General features: G+C 36.7%; 1 long non-coding RNA gene across 1 annotated transcript in view; it reads left to right on the plus strand.

Moving 5' to 3' along the window:
- The window catches only part of LOC108284970, a 43584-nt gene extending 35682 nt beyond the window's left edge, over positions 1-7902 (plus strand). Inside the window, exons 2-3 of the long non-coding RNA XR_001817396.2 lie at positions 6629-6905; positions 7726-7902. This is a non-coding gene — a long non-coding RNA (uncharacterized LOC108284970). The remainder of the gene's footprint in view (positions 1-6628; positions 6906-7725) is intronic.
- The last annotated feature ends 1831 nt before the right edge of the window (positions 7903-9733 follow it).

A 9733-nucleotide genomic window follows, 5' to 3' on the forward strand; every position in this document is an offset into this window, starting at 1 on the left:
AAAATTTTTTATTTTGCTTTAATTCCTAAACTTTTATTTGCCTATGGTCAATCTTTTTTAGTTTCCTTTTGTCTCAAAACTTTCTTTACAAGCATTCAGTGCACTAATTGTGGCATTGCTTTTATTAAATTTTCTCTACTAGAGATTGTAATATGCTTCTAAACATCTGATAAAGAAAAAGAAAAGGGAGCAGTTAAGAAATAGGCAACCTAAAATCAGGACTAAATTCAAAAGAAGCTTAAAGATTTGCCATGAATGAAAAATATTTAAAATTTAGTTGCTCCATCTAGTGGTGAACCATTATATGATTTTAGTGAGGAGATTTTAGTTTTTCATGTTGAAGATTCTATTCAAATTTTGTTCTTGTAGGTAGAAAAAAATATTTAATGGACTTACTATCTAATTGTGCCACTTAAAATCACAAAATTAACACCACATGAAAAGAAAACAACTACTTGATCAATCTAAATAAATATGAAGACATAACTGTTACCAACTCAAATTTCATATAATTTCTTTCTCAGTCATTCTAGAAACTAGTGTCAACATTTATGTCTGTATCTATACCCAACCTAAAAATATATATCACCTTTAAAGTTTAGGCCTAGCCCGAGTTAATAGGAGAGAAATGTTAGTAGGGAGATCTACCCCTCTACAGTTAAGATCATGGGCTTTTTGATTCAGGCCTTAATAAGGCCTGAGAAATGTTCTAAGTTGTATAAAAATATCAACCTAGTCAAAAGATATTTAAAAATCAAGATTACATGTTTACTTGAATGTAATAAGTTGTTGTGATTAACAATGGGCTCTAAGCCAAGCTACTTGAGTTCAGATTCTGGAAAGTGTTTATTAGTTGTGTGATCTTTGTGCCTTGGTTTCTTCCTTTGTGAAATGAAGATATTACCGCCTCTCTCATAGAGTTATAAAGTTAAATGAGATACTGCCTGGAAAGCACGGGGAATTGTACCTGACACAGAATAAGTACTCCAATAAAAAAGTTTCTAGTATCATTACTGACCTCATTTTCTGTATTTGTGATTTTTTTTTCGGTATATAATTGAACTGTGCCAAGTACTCAGACAGTTTGGCAAGACATTGAGAATCTCTTGCTACTCTGACTCAGTGAAGTGCTCCCACCCTGGGTGGGGCAGCAATCCACATCCCATTCTATCACATTTTATTTTTTACATATTATTATTATTATTTTAGAGATGAGGTCTCCCTGTGTTGTCCAGGCTGAACTCAAACTTCTGGGCTCACATGATCCTCCCACCTCGGTCTCCCCAGTAGCAGGGACTACAGGCATATGCCACCATGCCTGGCTTAAACATTATTTATATGGTCAGTCATTTGCTTTCCAAATTCAGCTCTCTTTCTCAGAATTTCAGCACTCACTGGAAAGCAGAAGTGGTGTGCTTGCTCCTGGGCACGCCCAAGGTCTGTTTATTTCCTCCTCAGAACTTCAAAACCCTGATTTGGTCTTAATCTTTTCTGACAGCAAAGCAAAAGTTTGATCAGAAAACATGGAAGGTCAGATTTCATTAGTCTACTTCTATATGTATTCTAGAAAGTAGCATGCTGGGTTGAGCATGTAGACTACATTTTTTGGAAAGGTGTCAGTCATGAAAATACCTTTTTTTCCAGAATCTAATTGCAAGTTACCTTATACATATCTGAAAGTGCTCAAAAACATTGACTGTGGAGCCAGAATTCCTAGTTTTAAAGCTTATCTCTACTAATTTGTTAGTTGAATAACCTTGGGCAAATTATTGACTTCTGTGAGCCAGTTTTTATGCATTTGTAAAAGCTAAATAAAATAACCTATCTAAAAGTTGTTCTGCAAATTATATGAACTAATATGTATAAAGTATTAACAGCTGGAATACTGCTTGGTGTGTAGTAAGTGCTACGTAAGGGTTAGTTGTTACAGAGTCATTTTTTGTGGATGCTCATTTTTCTATGGAGGATGAAATATTGTATCTAAATTCAACATAGGAAGAGACTTATTCTCTGCCTTTCATCTTTTTCTGACATCTTTCTGTATACTTTTTTTTTTTTCTCCTGAGACAGAGTCTCACTCTGTTGCCCAGGCTGGAGTGTAATGGCATGATCTCGGCTCACTGCAACCTCTGCCTCCCGTGTTCAAGTGATTCTCTCACCTCAGCCTCCTGAGTAGCTGGGATTACAGGCATCTGCCATCACACCCGGCTAATTTTTGTGTTTTTGTAGAGATGGAGTTTCACCACTTTGGCCAGGCTGGTTCTTGAACACCTGACCTCAGGTGATGTGCCTGGCTAGGCCTCCCAAAGTGCTGGGATTACAGGCGTGATCCACTGCGACTGGCCTATAACTCTTTCCTTGACTGTGGTCTTGAATTTTCTTGGTCTCTTCTCAGTCTTTTACTTCCAATTTTTCTCTTAGATGGTATGTCTGTTCTATATGTGTTTCCAATGCCTTGCATGAAGCTAGAATAGGTGCTCAGTAGACATGCGTGAGTGAAGTATACAGAAAAGCCAGCTTACATTTGCACCTGAAGCTTGTGATTGCCTCTGAAAAGAGTACCTACAATGATAAGAATTATTTTAATTTACTTAGCAATCATAAATGCCAGGCGCTGTACTAAGGATTTCATGTAGCATGATCTTATTTAATGGCATCAGCAATTTTTTAGGGGGGAAAATCCTGTTAGTTTCTTTCAAAAATGTTTTAGTTGACAAATAAAAACTGTATTTATCATGTACAACATCATTTTAAAATATGTACACGTTGTGAAATGACTAAATCAAGCTAATTAAGATGCATTACATCACATATTTTTTGTGTGTGCGTGTTGAGAACACTTAAAAGCTACCCTTTAAGTAATTTTCAAGGATACAATACCTTGTTATTAACTATAGCCATCATATTGTACAATAGATCCTTTGAACTTATTCCTGCTGTTTAACTGAAATTTTATATCCTTTGACCAACATCTTCCCCCCAACTCCCCACCCCCAGCCCTTGGTAACCACCATTACACTGTCTACTTCTATGAGTTCAACTTTTTTACATTCTACATTTGAGATCATATGTTCTTTGTCTCTTGATTGCCTGGCTTATTTCACTTAATGTTCTCCAGGTTTATCCATGTTGTGGCAAATGACAGGATTTCCTTCTTTTAAAAGGCTCAATAGGATTACATTGTGTATATGTACCACATTATTTTTTGGTATATTCATCTGTTAATGGACACTTAGGCTGATTCTCTATCTTAGTTATTATAAATAATGCTTCAGTGAACATGAAAGTGCAGCTATCTCTTCAATATACTGATTTTATTTCCTTTGGATACATAACCAGTAGTGGGATTGTTGAATCCCTATTAGATTCAATTTACAAATCAGGAAGTTGAGTTTCAGAAAATATAAATTACATGCCCAAAGTGTCATTTGCTAATGACCAAAGCATCTTTCTCCTGAAAGAGTCCCCTATTTGCTATTGGAGAGTGCCTTCAATTTTTCATTCCTCTTAATATGTCAGATGCTGCTACAGTTTCTTGGCCTACTATCTCTTGCCAGAAAGCATGTTTGCTTAACTTCCCTAGAGAACTACACATTTGAGAGTTTGCAAGTTCAAATACTACGGGAGCCATACAGAGAACATCAGGAGTGAAGTAGCCAAGTATTTGTTGTATGAGGGGTATGGACTGTTTCTATATGGAAGCAGTTCTAACTTAACTCCAGCCCAATATTGTCAGCAGAAAAGACCCAATGTTGACAATACATTCTGATTTTTCAAGAGCAGCTGGAAATCTTGAGTTTTATGTGTAACCTCTGAATTCCAAACCTGAAATTTAAGTATTGTCTCAAAGAAACAATCTTATATAGGCCACAGAGAATAGGCCCATATGCCATATCTAGCCCTTGGGTTCCTCTACTCTGAAACTAAGCTCCAGACCCAATGACAGGCACAAGTGTGAGCTGCAAATAGTTGTCATCAGCCTAGGGGCTGCATGTCCATATGAGGAGCAGAGGCAACCTGCTGATCTCCATCAGCAAACAGGTTGTTGTGCAGTTGTTTTTTTCTTCTTTTTGATGCTGGCTCTTGACTGGAAGCTTGATAATTCCTACTGTTAGCAAACCCTAGCTGGTACTTGACTTGGAATACCCTCCTGTCTCTAGGTTTCCTAAATAAGCATTTTTAACTTTAATTCTCTGTGAAGAAAAACAACTGTGCATAGTAATTCACTCAATGGGGTGAGAGACTGAATATAAATAGTTGAATCTTTTAGAAGGTTAAATATAAAAAGAGAGAGAGAGAAAAAAAAAAATATATATATATACACACAGCACCATCCGGGCTCTAGCCATCTAATCCAGCAGATTGGCTTTCTTCTAATCTGCATAATCCTCTAGTTGCCACTCCAAGCTTCCTGAGAGGAGGGGCCTTGTCTTGTCACAGCAGTCTCCCCAGGCTCTAGTATGTTGTCTTAACACAATATAGGGGTTCAATAAATATTTGTTAATCAATTCTCAGCCTTTCAACTTGGATGTTATCCTGTCTCCCTAAATTTAGTATATTCAAATCTGAATGTCTCCAAATCAGCTCCCTTTCTGGACATCCCTGTTTCTATAAATGGCATTGTTATTTTCTTATTCATGCAAGCTTGGAAGCTTCGAGTCACCCTGGAAATCCCTTATTTTCCTCATCCTGTCAGTTGCCAGGTCCTATTAATCCTCAGTGGGTAATGTTGGTTATATGCTTGCTATCCTTCCCTTCCCCGTGCACGTCACTTTAGCCTAAGCCCCACTGTGACCTCATGACACAGGGACCCGTGCAATCATTGCTTAACTGCTCTTCTCAGTTTTATGCCTTCCTCTCCCTAATGTGTTTATCACAGGAAAGCAAATTTTTGAGAACTTTAGCCTTTGGGGTTTCTCATTATTTATTACTGAGTCTAGTCTTAGCTTTTCATTGCAGACAAGTCACAATTTATTCACACTTAACACTCCAGTCAATATCCATTTTGCCACCACACAGATCCTCTCTTTTAGTCACACAGGTTCCATGGGTAGTTCCTGAAAACATGGGGCAGAGTTTCTTTTTCTTTTCTATCTTTCATATTTTCTTAGCTTCTTCTGTTTAACTAAATCTTTCCCCAAATTTCTGTTCTATACTAGTTTTTTGGTGAGACAAATGCTTGCCTTTTTTTTCCCCAATATAAATCTCCCTGACATTCTAGCATACTAATTATGTCATGAATATGGAATGTATTCCATATACTGTTTTACAGAAAGGCAGTAGAGTACAGTAGTCAAACATAGCCCCTGGCGCCAGGCAGCTGACATCGAGTGATTTCAATCCTACCACCCACTATCCGGGTGACTTCGGGCAAGTAACTAAATCTCTCTGTGCCTTAATTATCTCATGATGCCTATTTTAAAAGATTACTGAGAGAATTAAATGGGTCAGTACTTGTGTAACAATGCCTAGCACAGGGTAAGCGCTATAAAAGTGTCAACTAACATCATCATCACCACCACAACCATCATCATCATGTTATTCTTTTATGTGTATGACATTTCTCCATAACTGATTTGTAAACCTTTTCAAATCAGAGGTTTCCATATATCCCTCTGCCTTGCACAGAGGAGGATCACAGAAAAGCAGTGTGATGCAAAGCTTTATGGAAGTCAGGACACCAGGCCTGTCAGACTAGGTAGGGCTCTCCACTTCTTTGAGACCCCATTTGCTTATGCGTAAAACAGAAATATTTTTTCTTAATGTTTATATTGTGTATTCAGTTAAAGTGTTTCATAGACAATAACTCATTGATTTTCTGCTTACCTACCTCACATATGAGATAATTTATATAAGCATGCTGGAAATTGAGGCATGCAGATACAACCTGTATTACCAAGGTGCTCAGTAAGTGCTTTTTGATGAATGGGATCAAATGCTCCACTTTATTTATTTATTTTTTCCCAATATAAACTCCATTTAAAGTGAATTAGAAGAATTTCTTTTTGATGTTTTTCATCAATAGTGTCCCAATTTTCTCATGAAGCCCCTCCCTCCCTTCATTTCATGGTATCATTGTTTCTTTTGGAGTGGCAAGTAGTGAATGTGAATAGAGGCAGCTGGTTCTATAGTGTCCTGGTGTCTGGAGAAATCATAGAGATTGAAGACATCTCTTAAAATAATATGTTTTAACTCTTGTTCCAAAGAGCTTAGGATTTTTTTTGCCTACTGTTTATCAGGATGATCACAATCCTTTTTCAGAGTAAAAAGAGATGCTATATTTAGGGAAGGGGGAATAGAATAATGAGATATAGAAAACCAAAGAATTATCATAGGATAAAATAAAATCAGAACTGGAAACTGAAAAAAGAACAGTAATGACATTAGATTAAAAATAAATAAAAAGGTAGAGCCATATAAAATGAATATGATACTCTTTAGTCAAGAAACTGTGACTTGTTTCATTTTTGAAAAACAAAATGTTACCAAAACCATAGTAAAAATAATGAGTACAGAGGGGTATATGGTATAGCCAGCTGTGGGAATTTCTAGGCTGGCTTCTGTGCTAATTATTAAGTATCCCAGCTCTCATCCTATATTCAAACTAAGCATCCATAAACTCTTTCAGCAGGATGAAACATAGGAAAATATTCAAATACCAAAGTAACTATGGAAATGGGAGGAACAAAGAAGAATTCTTGAAAGTCTCTGAGTAAAGATAAAAGCAAAACAGAAAAAAGGTCTCACAGCAAGGGGTCTGTGACAGATCTTCAAATCAGGAAGTCAGAGAAGATGAAGTGGAGCAGAGCCAAATCTCCACATCCAGGGAGATGGCCTGTAGATTACAACTACCCTGTTAACTTTCAGGTGCTCACACAGGAGAACAGAACTGGAAACATAAAAACGTAAGTTTAATTCTCTCAGCAAATAACACATACACACACACACACAAAGAAAACCAGCAAGAATTTTGAAAATGATCTTACATTTAGGAAAATTTTACACACTGCCTGAATGTCTTAACCTGGAGAATAGCATTTCTGGATTAGCCAAATTCTAAGTATAATTTTTTTTCTTAAAGTGTTAGGAAACCAAACTGCTTTGCCTATAAACTTGGAGGTTTCACAGACAGATGAATAGATAGGAAGATAAAGATAGGCCAAACAAAAGTTTCTTTGTAAGAAGATTATAGATTTGTGCTATATAGATATATATAATATCTATATATATATAGATATATAATATCTATATATTATAGATATTATATATCTATAATATATAGATAATATATAATATATATTATCTATATATTATAGATAAAGGGCAAAGGGCCACTGCATTTGGGTGATGTTTAGGTTATCTACTTCGATCCAACGAACATCTTCAAATTTTGGTGTCTCCACATGATTTCTTATTTTTTTGTTTGCTTGTTTGTGAAGTCTCTCAAGGCCTAAGCTTGGAATTCACACAAAGTCATTTTCTCTCATTTAGTCAAACCAAGTCTCTATCAGCTCAGATTCAAGGGGTGGGGAAATTGACTTCTCTTTGTGGAAAGAGCTGCAAAGAATTTTTTGTGTGGCTATTTTAATGTGTGATAGGTGTCTAACTCAATTGTAAAATGAGACAAGAGATATGAAATAATTTGACTTAAACTGAACACTTCTAAATTATTGCAAATTATTGTTATTACATAACTGACCAATTGTTCCTCCTCTCCTTTTACAGTGTCTTCTTGGCATGTGTACTCATGAGGAACTTCAGGATTAGGATACTGCAGGCATGTGGAGCAAGTTGGCAGGGTGTTAGTCCATGGCAACACCTCTACCTTTTTGCTCTTTGCGATTCAGTTGCTTAGACATGTGTCTGCTACTAATTCAATGACATATAAAAAGTACTGAATTTCTGAAAGACTTTTCTGTGTGCTGTAAATCTTGTGATAATATTTATCACTAGCTCAAGTACTGATCCCTAGTTCAAAGGAAATTTACATTTCAACTCAGTAAGATAGGTTTTTATCTTAAATTTTGGTAACAGAGGGCCTAAAGAGAAATGAGGAAATGAAAAAAAAGTGTAATTACCTTGTTTATTTAGGTCTGTGACATCCTCTCAATAACTCAGCTGTGACAATGGGCCCAAGGGCTCAGTGATTGTTGGTAGTAGTCATCGTTCCAGGTGTCTCTACAATGCAGGGTTCCTCTTTTCTGGGGAGCTGCCATCATGCACAGACATGTCCTCTGCTGGCCTTTGCCCTAGCTGTGTCTCCATTAGCCATCTTTGTTCCCTGGACCATGACTAACTGGTTCAGGCCTGTTATCTCACCTAAGCTGGGCCAATCAGTTTGTCTCTTTTGTGTACTGAAAGTGTTGCAAGAAGAGAAATAGTATAATTTGAAAGTTGTTGGTAGCTGAGACACATTGTAATACTCTGGAAAGAAGGCCCACAACCTCCTGCAGAGAAAACCCCCAAGTTCCTACCTTTTCTGATCCATCTTCCTTTGATCCTGTAAGCGATTCTAGTATTCTTCCATACATTCTCTGTTTTGGTCGAAACTAGTATAGTTGTTACTTTTTATCAAGAGAAACTTACCTGACAGAGGATACCCACATCCTTAGCTAAATAGTTAGAAGAAAATGGTTTATCTGGGTGCCATTTCATTTATTCATTCATTCATTCATTTGACAGTCATTTATTGAAAGCCTATTACATATCAATTACAGAGATAGGCATATGAATAAGATAGAAGGAGGTGTGGGGAGACAGTCACATCAACATATAATTACACTAAGTTGTGATAATGCTCTAGTAGAGATACTTGAAAAGTGATGTAGGAGTCTAGATAAGGGTACGAATGAACTCTATGTGTAGGCTGGGAAGCGGGTTAATCAGCTGGGACAAGGATGTAAGCGAAGAACTAAATCAAAGCTACACAGAAAATATAATCTCATTACATTACAGTGGCAGCAAATGAAGGATTTCTGCATAGAAACTGAAGACCAGCTGTTCTCAATATTGACTCAGCTCTGCAGAGTGAAAACTGATTTGAACAGCAGCATGAGAGATTTAGATTATAGGTGGAAGAATTTCCTGACAGTGAGAGTTGTTAATGTTGGGAGGTTGTCTACTCTGGAGGTTTTAAAAATAATAGCTCTTCATCTGTCTAGGATGATGTTATTGTGATGCTGTCTAAAATAGGGAGATGGAAGATAATCACTCAAGGTCTTTTCTAGCTTAGAAATTTTTATAACACTGTCATTTTTTTTAAAAAAAGATGTTTTTAAAAAAGAGCTGTTTTAGGTTCAAGCAAAACTGAGAGGAAGATACAGCAATTTCAGGTGTACCCTCTGCCCCCATGTGCACAGCCTCCCCCATTGTCCATATCTCTCACCAGCATGGTACATTTGTTACAACTGACAGACCTGCCTTGACTTATCATCATCACCCAAGTTCATAGTTTACATTAGGGTTCACTCTTGGTGTTGTACATTCTGTAAGTTTGAACAAATCTATGATAACATGTATCCACTATTATAGAATATTTCACTGTGCTAAAAATCCTGTGTTCTGCTTATTCATCCCTGCCTCCCTTTAACCCTTGGCAACCACTGTTATTTTTACTGTCTCCATAGTTTTGCCCTTTCCAGAATGCCACATAGTTGTAATCCAACAGCATGTAACATTTCAGATTTGTTTCTTTCACTTAGTAATATGCATTTAAATTTTCTCCTTGTCTTTT

Source organism: Cebus imitator, unplaced genomic scaffold, assembly GCF_001604975.1.
Source record: "Cebus imitator isolate Cc_AM_T3 unplaced genomic scaffold, Cebus_imitator-1.0 Scaffold286, whole genome shotgun sequence".
NCBI classification, from domain to species: domain Eukaryota; kingdom Metazoa; phylum Chordata; class Mammalia; order Primates; family Cebidae; genus Cebus; species Cebus imitator.